Source organism: Zosterops lateralis (genome assembly GCF_965231275.1).
Source record: "Zosterops lateralis genome assembly, chromosome: 24".
In the NCBI taxonomy this organism is placed as follows: Eukaryota; Metazoa; Chordata; class Aves; order Passeriformes; family Zosteropidae; genus Zosterops; species Zosterops lateralis.
The window spans coordinates 3,590,689-3,603,506 of record NC_139784.1 but is presented as its reverse complement, the minus strand read 5'-3'; positions in this window follow the sequence as shown (position 1 = coordinate 3,603,506).

Sequence of the window (12,818 nt, the reverse complement as noted above, 5' to 3'; positions counted from 1 at the left end):
CGCCTCGGCCGGCACCCCGCGCCGGTGGGCGTGGCTTCTGTCCCGTGGGACCAATCAGATCGCAGAGCCGCGCCGTTCATTCACAACGAGCTCTCATTCATAAAAAAAAGAACTGGAATTCTGCCGGAGTTCATTCATGAGCGGCGGCCGCGTCCGTGTGTCCCGCCCCCCTGGCACTGCCCTGCCCTCCTCACGCCCAGCGCACTCAAACCCTCTCTGAGGTCATTTTCAAACCCTCTCTGAGGTCATTTTCAAACACTCTTCACGTACGTTCAGTTCTCTTCCGAGGAAGTTTCAACCAGAGTTGGAAGAAATCTCACACACCCAACGGGAGAGAAAATAACTAAAGCCCTGCTGGCCACCAAAATCAGTTTTACTCATGCAAATGTTAAAGGATGAGAACATGAAAAAAAAACCCAATAAAGTCTAGTGTTGGGATTTGCACACTAAAAAAAAAAAAAGGATTTGCTTTTCCACATGCTGTCTCCTGGGCCATGTGTGTGCATCCAGTTTTGGGGTATTTTTCCCCCCAGATTTCTCTTTCAGAATTTCAAGATGCTATTTAACATTTATTATTCCCCCTTTATCCTTAATAAAAAATATTAGTGACAGGTGGGACCTGGTGGTAATAAGCTAATCATTCATGGAATATTATCTCCTGGAGGAGAAATAGGTACTCAAGAGAAAAAGGAAAGGGGGAAAGTTGTCCATAAGGCTAAATGGAGCTTTATGTTTTTGCTGTTTTCTCTATATCTCACCCCACCCCAGTTTGCTGTGACAGGGGTGTGTGTGATGTGTAATTATCTAAGGTGTATTTATTAATGTGTATTTTGATCTTTTTGCTAATAGGCTACAACTCCCCACTATGTCAGGGAACCTGACTGACACAGTTCTGCCATTCCTGTGAACAGGAACACAGGTGTGAACTGTCAGGAAGTTTCCATCCAACATCTGCTCCCACATCCCCAAACACTGCAGACATGGTCAAATGCAGCACAATTCCAACTTTGCTTTGAGAAAATCACTGAAGAATGTGAGATAATCTGAATTTTCACTTTTATCCATTTGTTTCTGCTCTATATTCTTTGCAGCAGTCTGTTCAGGGTTTTAATCCAGTTTTGTTGGACAACTGTGTGAGAATGTTTGTCCTGCTTAGATTGTTGTTATAAAATTTATCCTCCAAATGTCATGCGAAGTGTCAACACCAACCTTTTGCACTTTTGCCTAAACACACCACAGCAAAAATGGTAATTTGATGCTCATTTATTAAATAGTAAGTAGCACTTACTATTTAAGAGATAATAGAGACTTTGTTCCTGAGACTTGACTTCAATCCCTGCCTGTGCTCTGAACTCCACACAGGATGGGATTTTCTGCTGTTAGCTTTGTTTACTCTGTGATGTTCTAATCTCCCATCCAACTGCAGGAATAGGAATGCTGATGCCTGAGGAGCCTTAGGTCTCACTAGAGTTTTCTTGTCACTCCTCTGTCACTGTGCAGAGGGACCAGAGGCTCTCTGGAACACAAGTCTGATAAGGAGTTGGGTGGGCTCATCCTGGAGAAAATGAGGGCCAGGGGAACCTTCTCACTCTCTGCAAGTGCCTGAAAGGTTGTAGTGAGTTGGGAGTTCATCTCTTCTCCCAAACCAAAGTGACAGGACACAGAGGAAACGGCCTCAAGTTGTGCAGGGGAGGTTTCCATGGGATATTCAGAAAATTTTCTTCATTGAAAGGGTTATCTGTAATTGGAACAGGCTGCCCAGGACACTGCTGGAGTCTCTGCCTGGACTGGGGGTAAAGCAACTCAAACTTCACCCAATTTGTAAAGCTGTCAGTGGGGAGTGGAGAAGGGAGGGATTCACTCTGCTTTTGGTGCAGGGTAATGCTGAAACCTGCCTGAGTTCAAACTCCAAGTTCAGCATCCTGACAGTGAGATGAGAATGTGGCAGAAGTACCTGATGAAGGAACCACCAGGTGACATTACAGATATTTATTTACCTGCTGAGCTGACAGGTGGCCTGAGGACTTCACACTGGAAAAGCCCAGTCCCACTTTTGGACAGCAGCTCTTCTAACTCCTTCTTAGATTTTGTGTGGAAATTCCTCCCTGGAGTGGTTTTGGCTCTCAAGCTCTCTCCTTGAAGGCTGAATGAAAGAGTTGTTGCTCTGGGTGAGTAACATCAATCTCTACTCCATAATTGTTTTGGCTGGCTTTAATGTAATATTCAAAATTGTTTCAAAAATAGTGCACTAAACTATACCAGTAGTTATAGCTATCCATACTATGTAGTAAAAAATTCTGATTAAGATACTTTAGTCTAATCATTCTCATAATAAATCATTTATTTTTATATTAATATACTTGATTTGCCATCCTTAATCCTGTGGGACAAACCAATATAAAGTTTCAATTACACGTATATAATCCTTTAGAGAGAAACTGCTGACAAAGTCTTGGACTACTTGATGCAGAAGCACCCAGAGTCCTCTCTGAGAAGGAGTTCAGAAAAGTGATCCTTTCTGCACCTCATTGCCATTTGTACCAGCCAGGTAGTAATGTTTTTAATTTTTTAAATTTTATTTATTTTTTTTTTTATCTTTCACAGAGATATCCTGTCAATACTATCAATGCCTTTTTCTATTTCTATGTCACATTTGTTTTCAAGGGCTGGCTAATCAAATGTGACCAAGTAATGTTCAGGGTGATTAATTCCTTTCTATTATTTTTTTTTTTCCTTGAGGTGTGGAGTGTGTGAAGAGTTCAGATGAGATACATAAACCAGAGAGCTGATTCTTGCTTATAAAGTATTAGCAACAGATTTATTCCATCATTGTAACACTGCCTGAGGTGTTTCTTCCCTGGACTTACAGTTTATTTTTCTTAATCATCAACTGAATTTTGTGCCTAATCCTCCTCCTCCTCCTGTGCCCATCCCAAAGATTTGGCTGTTTCCATTCTTTGTGCTGGTTGCAGAAAACCCAACCCTAAATTTCAGCTGCATCCCCTGCAGCAGCTGTGGTTGGTGTCATGTAAAGCTCCCAGCCAGAGATGCTGTCACAGACAGGATCGAATTACAAACATCTCACACTGGAAGTCGGAAAAACCCTCTCTGTGCTGTAGAATGGAGCATGAACAGACCTGCAGTTTTATAAAAATAATAATAAACAGCTGGATGAGGAGCTCAGGTTTCTTAACACCGGGCATGAAATCAGCCCAGCTGCTCCTCAATACCCTGTTGTTCCCTGAGCAGGAATATCAGGGTGAGGTGCTGAGTCCAGAACTCCTATTGTTACCAGCCCTCACCCTGGGGGTGATGCAATGCCTAAGGAAACACAGAAATCCTCACACTAAACACCTGCCGAGCTCTGGGGTGCAGCTCCAGCTCAGCCCAGCTGCTGGCAGGGTGCAAAAAAGGGAAAAGGGGCTGGGGGTTGTTCTGTGCAGCTCCTCTCACTGTTTCCACTCCTTGTCTGTGCTTCTGCTGCTCTCCAGTAGCACACACCACACTGCACTAAAAGTCTGAGGGAGGGTCAAACCCTTGCTGCCACCAAAACTATGGGAAAGACCAAAAAAAAAAAAAGAAAAAAAAAAAAATCTCTTCAGCAACATTTTTAGCGTTAGAGAAATGAAGGCATGACTTTATTCTGGCCAGGGTGTGCAAGAGAAATAATTTCATTCACACATAGCCTGGGTTGTGCAGAGAAAATCATGCCATGAGACATGAATTTTAGTCAATTTTTCAGGTACTTACACGGTGGAAACACAGAGAAATTAGTTGGGTCAATGTCCATTGGTCCTAAGTCAGGCAGTTCTCAGTATTTGGGTTTTTATTGGCTACATTTTGGTGACTTTGCACCCACCAATCCCTGCAGCAGCTTCCTGCTAATCCTGTTCAGGCTCTGGGATTTGGAGCCTGTGCAGCTGATGAAGTTGTCACCAAAGGCTCTGTCTTTGGAGTTTGTGTGATCTTCCACCCAGCCTGACCTAGGCCAGAATCCCAGTGAGGACTTTCCAAACCAAGGTGATCAACAAGGCTGCTAAAGGAGTGTGAAGTGTGGGAATGAACCACCAGAGTGCAGAGGGGTCTTGGGCAGGAGCAGAAATTGGGAGTTTGAACTGGGTAACCTGCAGGCTGCTCTGCAAATCCCCTTCCTGTCCATCCCTGAGCATTCTGCCTGCTGGAGCTGTTATGCACAGCACTGGAACACACTCACAAGCTCTCAAGCCTTTTTCTCTCCTCAAGAATGAAAACATCCAGTTCTCAGCCTTTCCTCATGTGGCAGCTTTCCAGGCTTTGGATCATCTTTGTGGCCCTTTCCAATCTGTCCACGTCTTTTTTTTTTTTTTTTTTTTTTTTTTTTTTTTTTTTTTTTTGTATAGCAGGGATCAAAAAACTGTATTCCAGGCATGGCTTGGCAAGTGTTGAGAGGGACAATGACTGCTCTGGCAGTGCTGGTGATGCCCTGGTTGATGGAGCCCAGATCCTGGGATTCCTCTGCTGCAGCAGCACTCTGGTCACTCATTTTGCTGCTCATCCCCAGGAACTTTTCCACAGTTTGGAGGTTTCCCCATCCTAATTCATTTTGAGACAAGAAGCACAGAAAAGAAAGGTTGTGCCCAAAGAAGCCCCAAACTGGATCTGGCATAATCAGTCCAGAAACAGGGTGGATGTGGTTGGCAGAAGTGTAGGGAAATCTAAACTGCAGATGGGTTATTGACCAAAGTTTGAAATGCACAGAACGTCCGCCTGATAGGAAGTTCTCTTTCTCAAGCCTAAATATGTAAATATGTAAAGGTTACTTCAGTTGTGTCTTTTTCTGACAGAGGGTCTACGGTAGTAGGAGTTATTTACTAGTGATTTGAATTTTGTGTTTTATTTTCAAGCCATTGTATAAGGGCAATATGACAGGAGGTTTCCACTGTCCCACAGAACTTTACTCATGACACTTGCCAAGCTTCTTAACTCCAGGTGACTTTCTCCAGTGCAGGTAATCCCAGTATGAAAGGAAATGTCTGGGTGGGTTTCCTGCACCTTTGTGGCTCTCTGAGACACAACACAGACTCCGGAGAGAACAATTTTGTATCAAGCCTTGTGAATAAAACAGTCCTTTTAAGCATTCATGACAGCCACTTTTTATAATGTTCTGAATGAGAGAAGACATTTTCAGGCACTCTGTCTACAGGAAGGAAGCAATTATTTTATTAGCACTTTGAGAAATTAAATTATGTGAATTATGGCAGAATAAGTTTAGCAAAATGCTATAATGTAAGAAAACAATTAAAAAGAGTTATATAAGGTTGGGTGGCTTCTTTATTCTGATAGAGTGAGCAGTTAATTGATTGTCATATGGCTATAATGTACCAGCAGAGCTGTGAGAGCAAATAGAGATCTCTGCTCAGGAGAGGAAGTGCAGAGAAATGGAAAAGGGGATGAGCATTGGGCTGTCACCCTGAGCTCCTTCTCTCTGTGTGCTGTGACATGAAGTGAATGACAGGGAGCTTCATTTTCCATGGCCTGATGCTGCAATGTCTCACTCAGTGCTCCTCACCACTGCAGGAGGCAGAAAGGCTCCAGGATTGGATCCCAGAAATAAGAGAAGCAGAGAGGTTCCTCTGCTGGCACTGGCAATGGGGCCAGGCAGTTTTGTGCCAGCCTGGTCACTGCTCCTCTTCCTTTCTGAGGGTTCTCAACATCCTGGAAACCCTCTTGGGCTGTTGGTCAGATGGTTTTTTAAAGAAGCTGGAAGAAAATGATATTCCTTCTCGTAAGGCCATTGCACTTTTTTAAGCACAAAGCGGAACATGGGTTTTCCAGCCAGGAAAGCAGCTTTGTTAGAGGAAAGGAAATGAATCCAGGAGCAGCAAGTCACAAATCACTTGCATTATTGTTCTGAAGAGTTCTTTTCTTGAAATCTGTGAAGTCTTCACTTGCTGCTACTCATAGATTTTACATGATGTAGTGTCATTTCTCCTGCTTCATTTTTCAGACTGGCTTGTGGTTTCACTGGGGTACTTTCACTGCCCTGAACCATCATGAAACTCAGGAACAAACCCAAAGAGCTTAACTTGTTTCCAGTGTCACAGAGAACATCCCTGAGAGCAGGTGAGGAGCATGAGGGCAGCTCTCCAGTGCCTGGGGCTGACAGGAGAGATGGATATTAAGCAATCCTGGCTGCACCTGGCTGAGCTGGCAACTTCTGTGACTCAATTTCTCACCTGCAGAGAGCCCAGGTAGTTTGTAGACTGCATAGACAATGGAGTCACACAATTGTTTAGAGCTTGCAGAGTGCACCACACAGGGGAAAGTACTGGGTAAAATTCTGTTGCAATGGAGGTTGTAGTAATAATTAGTGCAATTAATAATAATTAATGAATAAAGAATAACAATTAACAATATTTAATAGATATATTATATAATTATATGGTTATAGATAATTCTATATAATCATATGACATGTATAAAAGTTACACATAGATACAATTAATAATATATATATAATATTATATAACATATCTAGATGTAATTAATAATATAATAATAACAATAATAAAAAAAATAATAGCAGTAATTGCTTTCTTATGATAGTCTGGCATCTTCATTGCTCTAATGGCAGAAATCATAGCAATTCCTCCTTAAATTCTATCTGTTACTCCTTAAGACAAAGGTAGTGAAAGGTGCACAGGCCATTGGTCTGCAAAGCCAAAAGTTCTGGATCAGGGAAAGATCTGGAAGGCTGGAAGAGGATCCCAGCTGGAGCAGCATGAAGAACACAATGAGAAAACAACTTAGAGCCTGGAGCCTGCATTGTTCAGGAGTCCAGAGGGAGTTATACCTGTTTTGTAAGGCATTTGAAGAAATGCCTGCCTTGATTTCCAGTTTGTGTTTCTAACAGACCCGACCCACCAATCCTTCACACAGGAAAACACAGCAGAATGAAGCATCAAGAGCGTAAAGGGAGACTCTTCAATGTTAGTCAGGTAATTTTTCACTTAAAAAAAAAATCCTTCTTTAAAACACTCTGCTCATTTTGCTTTGGAAGAGGTGATCTCCCAGCTTCCCCTGTTTGCACAAGGCTGGCTGGGACACGATTCCTCGGCTGGGGGGTTTTTGTGGGATTGGAGGGACCACCAGAGGCAAAGAGAGAAATGAGAGGAGCGAGGTGCCACCCCCAGCAAACAGAGGATTTTGTCAGGAACACTTCATCACAAAGCTGACCTAGGGCACTGAAATGTAAAAAGGGACTGAGGTAGGAAGAGGGTAAAGAAGGTGCTCAGTAATTAGCAAACAATCAAGGCAGGAGAGAGGAACTTCACTGGGAGAAGAGTGTGCAGAGCCAGGGTGCCAAAGCAGGACCCACTGCTGTCAGCAGAGACGAGCAACTTGGGCCATTATGGTTGGAGTAACCACCAATAAAATCTAATCAATGAAATCCCTTTTAAGTTGGTTGGATCAGTGACCCAGAAAATAGCTCCCCTGCAGAAAAGGAAATGATAGTCTATAAAGTGGGAACTCAATGGGAAAAATCTATTAAAGTGAGCGAGCTCTAAGGAGACCTTTGGTGTTAACTGAAACCTTTTGGAAAGAAGCCACAAAAAACTCGGAGCAAAATTTTAACCCTCCAGATGCCACCATGCCAGAAAGTGCTGCTGAGGAGGGCAGGGAGGATGTGGCAGCACCAGGGAAAACAAAAACTCTCCAATAGCATTTTTTAGTGTCAGAGAATAAAGGCATTATTTTACTCTGGCCAGGGTGTGCAACAGAAATCATTTCATCTGCACATTGTGTGGGTTGTGCAGAGAAAATCCTTCCATCACACATGGTTTTCACTGGATTTTTCTTGTACTGATACAGTCAGAACCCAGAGAAATTCATTGGTTCAATGTTCATTGGTCCCAAGTTAGGCAGTTCTTGGTGTTTGGTTTCCTATTGATCTCTTCTCCTTCGATGTTAATTGGGTTCTCATTCTAGTTTCTCTCATCTTTTTCTCAGACCAGGTGTGTCTGACCATGCCAGGGGTCATGTTTGGAGTTGATGCTCGTTTATGGTCATTATCTTTTGTGTATTTTCTGTGCTACTCTCAGTCTGCTGGGATGTCAAACAGATCACACCTGGAGTGACGAAACTGTCCTTTGAAAAGAAACTTAAATTTTGTTTCACCCAAGGCAGAGGCAAACAAGACTGACTAAAGTTACCAAAAAAAAAAAAAAATTAAGTTTTGTATAATTTTCCAACAATGGGGCAGGTGTCCAGACCCAGTTGAGGAGCTCTCAGAGAGGACTAAGGAGTTCTCAGAGTGGATTAAGGAGTTCTCAGAGAGGATTGAAGAGTTCTCAGGGAGGATTAAGGAGTTCTCAGAGAGGATTGAAGAGTTCTCAGAGAGGACTGAGATGTTCTCAGAGAGGATTGAGGAGTATCCAGCAATGGATGGAGCTCCAAGAACAGGCTCATCCTGCAAGGCTTGGAGCTGATTTCTCCCCCTGCCAAGCAGTGGGCTCACAGCATTCCCAGAATTACCACTCAGCTTTTCTGTACCACAGAAGGCATTTAAAGCTCAGTTAGCAAAGCATCCTCAGCCTGGGAAAGGGCAGAAGATGAATCTGATGCACCCAGGAGCGAATTATGAAGGAAAGGCTTTTCTGGCACCCAAATTCAAAATATCTCACCAACTAAATTTGGGGGGAAAAAAATTAACCAATTTCTCATAAGATTCTTTTTTTGGTCCAAAAATCAGCTTTATTTTGTCTACCTATAGGCAGTATTGATTGATTGCTAAGACTAGAAGACAAAAAGCAGAATCTCTGCCTTGTTTTTTCTGACATACCAGTGCAATTTCTGATATGTCTCAGAAGCTCAATGGAGATTCAACAGTCCCAAGAAAGTAATTCAACAGCAACAAAACTGGGAAAAGCATCTTGAAAGAAGTTATTAACACAGACCTCATGAAAAATCAGAAAATTCAGAATATGCTATGCATTAAATTCCAGCTAAGATTAATTTGATTCAACTACTTTATTATTTTTTAAATGCCAGGACATCCCCATTCATTATCTAAAAATGAAGAGAAATTCAGTGATGCAAAATAAGTCTAGTATCTGGGAAAATTCCTTATCCAGAGCTAGGTCTTGATCAATCAATATAGACTTCATTCTTGCATATAAATCACAGGAAAGAAGCTGAGAATTCCATGTAGAAGTAGAAGTATCAGTCAAATGTGTTTTCACATTTTCAATTTTAAAAGTATTGGAAGTAATGCAGCAAATCTGCCCCCAGGGACACTTAGGCCTTTTTACCTTTATCTTCACTTGCTACCTCTGACTTTTTTTATTCCATGTAAGTGGAAAAAGGATGAGGGGGGAAAGCTTATATTCATTGGAAGACTGTGTGAAAAACATGTGTAACCTCTGCTCTTTTTGAAAGTGGTGAGAAAAATTACACTTTGAGAAAACTTGTTTTCTAAAGAACCTTCCATGGGGACTGGAAGGTCATTGAAATATCTCTGCCTGTAGTAATCCTTACATTAAAACTTCAGAGTCTGAAAGTCTGAAAGGAGGATCCTGCTTTATCAGAATTTTACCTTCTTTTCTCTGGAAACTGTTTAATCCTGTTGTTTGGCCAAGGAAGTTTGCCAGAGAGGACTCAGTGAGGAGAAGAAGTGATGGATCTATTTGGAGCACTCGACATTTTCTGAGAGAAGCCCCTGCTGGGGTGGGGCTTGTGCTGCTCTGCCAAACTGGTCTGTGCCACACTGAAAACCTAAAGATAGACAAACATCATATGTATTATATATGAAATAATTTTTTAAATTCACTGTTTAAAAGCCATTTTAAGTCACATAAATGTGCCTCATACAAGAGTCCACTCTTGGCTCTGAAGAAGTAAATCGTGTCTCCTTTTTTTTACTCTGGATACATTTATGTGGTGCAAGTAACCTGACTGTGAATTTTGATAAAAAATTTTGTTCTTTCACATCTGATGCTTCCATGCCACTGGCCAAGGTGTGTGCCCTGCTCTGCTCTGCATGCTCTGGAGTGCAGGGCTGCTGAGGCTCCTGAGCAGCAGATGCAGAGGAGCAGCCCTGCTGCAGCTGCACCTCCTGCACCTCTGCCTCTTCTTCCTTCCTTCTGTCATCACCTTCTGTGTAAAGGGCAGCTACAGTGTGAAAATCCCTCAGCTCTGAACTCAACTGAAATGACTCAGTCTTAGCAGCCCTAAAGAAAACAACAATCCAAAATTTTGAAATAAATTTTTCTTTTGTCCTTGTAACGGTTGTCAGTGTGGAAGAGTGTTTCAAGGCTTGCTTAGAAGAAAAAGGAAAACAAACACAAATTTCCCAACCAATCCTGGCAATATTTTAAAGAACCTTCAAATGGCTTCTGTTTGCCAGAGTTTTTAGTGTAAACTCATGGTAGTGAATTGGCCAGGTGCTTCTCAGGGAGCTCTGCTGTCTGCTCATGTCATTGCAGCACTTTTCCCTTTTCAGAGCACTTCCCTTCACAAGAGACTGCAGAGGTGGTGGAGCACAGGGCCTGCCAAAGCCCAGTGATAGTGTCAGAGCTCAGCAGAGCCCTGGTTTGCTCTGAGCTTTCACTCCTCTGATCCCTTCTCCATGTCTGGAGACCAATTTGTTACCAATTTGTGGTAACAAACTGTCCCACCCTGCATGCAGCGCAGGCTGCACCAGTTAAAATGGTGCTGGCTCTGTTGGTAGGGATGGAAAACAGTTGTTTGGACCATTATTCCTTTTTTTGCATTCCCCCTAACATCTGTAGTCACCCCAGCTCATCTTTCCCTCCTCCCAGAGCAAGAACTCTGTGCTCTGACAGTGAAGGGTCTCTTGCAGCAAAACCTCACAACAGAACCTCACAAGCAAAGACAACCCCCCGTGGCTCCTCTTGTTTACTCCAGCCAAGAATGGAGTGATTGAAGAGGCCAGAACATACCTTTTCTCCCCAGGACACACCAGAGAGGCGCAGCTGAATAAACACCCTGTGTTTTTGCAGTCTGCTTGCCCTGGGAGTTAAACTGCAGGTAGCAAAGAGCTCTGCCAAATGTAGTGATTGCCACACTCTGCACCCACTGCCAATCCCACAGATGAGAGTGAGTCAGAGAGATTTATAAAGGCAAAGGCACATTCCTGGAGTTTCCTGTGCTGCAGCTGCAGCTCTCTGGGCTTCCACTGAGGGCAGGGGAAGTCTCAGCCTGATGCTCTCCCAGCACATGCCCTGGGATGAAGGCTCTGGGATGCAGCAGAGATGATTCCAGCAGTCTGGTTTGTGCATTGTCAGTCGCCCCTGCCCTTACACACATTTTGCACCTCTCTGTAATAGCCACTCTTTTTCCTAAGAAGCTTCGCATATTTTGAGCTGATATCTCTGTGGGATGCAGAGACATTCTCAGGGAACAGGAAGGTAAAGGTTGATGCACTTCCACTCAGCTGGCAAGTTAAGGTGTGTGTGAGTAAAAATATGTTCAATAAGAAGCACAGAAACCCATGGGGAGAGTTTTTATAACCTCCACTCCTGGGATTGCAGCATTTTTTCCTTCTCTCTTTCATTTTCTCTGCCTATTTTGATAGACATTAACAGCACAGAAATGATTTTTCTACTTAAAAAAACCCAAACCAAACCCAGTCAGTCACTGGTTTCAGTGGGCACAAGAATGGCTGCATCTTGTGTAATCAAAAACAGGACACAAAGTTAGGAAAAAAGAAGCAGAGTCCTAATTAGGGAAGAAAAAGAAACTATGATTTTTTTTTTTTCCCAAAGAAAAACAGTTCTATTTTCATGTTCAGCTTAACTGCTGAAATGTGATAAAACGCTTTGAACTTGAAAGCAGAGTAACTCTTCTCTAATTTTTTTTTCTAAAGTCCACAAAGAAAAGAAAGATGTTTGTTTAAGGTATCCTGCAAAGGGCATGGGGGAACCTGCTGAAGGCTGCTGCTGTTTGGGGTCGTGGGCTGCACTGCACAGCCTCTGACTTGGGACCAAACTCGAGGTTCTTGATTGATGGAAAAGCATTTGCCACTATTTTTCAGTGAGCCTAACTTGCTAACATGAGCTGGCTGAGTGAACACAGACACTGTAACTGGGACAAATCCCAGCTTCCTCTGAAATTTTCAAACTTATTTTTTTTTTTTTCTTCCTGTCAGATTCCAGACAGATGAAATTTCCTTGGCATAGACCTATTCCATCTCTCCTCTGAATCACAATAAATCACGACTTGGAGGGTAACTGATCAAGATTGTGGGAAGAGAAGCTGGCTTTGTGTTCAGAAACAGCCTCATCTGCCCACCAGCTTGTCTTCTCCCACGGGTCCTGCCTCTGCTACTACTCATTTTCTGGAAAATCCCAATTTTTATTTGATTCCAAAGGTTGTTGAGTCCAATTGATACCGTTGTTTGTGTGATAGTGCAAAGAGTGAGTACATTCCTCAGGTCCTAAATCATCTCAACCTGACCCCAATTAACTACAGACCCTGGATTTAATTCCTCTCAGTTCTCAGCAGCCATAACAAATTAGGTCATTCTGTGTCAGTGAGACACTGGAGCAGACACCACTGGGAGCACCACGGAGGATTCTGGTCCAGTTGTGCTGCAGGGAGAGTGAAGGAGACAGAATGGATCATATCTTCCTCTTGCTTTCCAGATAGGAGTCATGGCATTCTTGGCAGCAGAGGTAAAAGATTTCCATAAGGATACAGGAAAACCACGGATCCGTAAGTTTTATTCAAATTTTGCTCCCGTAAGAGAGTGAGGTGATCTTTGACACTTGTGGCTGCCTGCCTTGCACAAAATTATTCAGCTGTACCTTGTAGAAGAG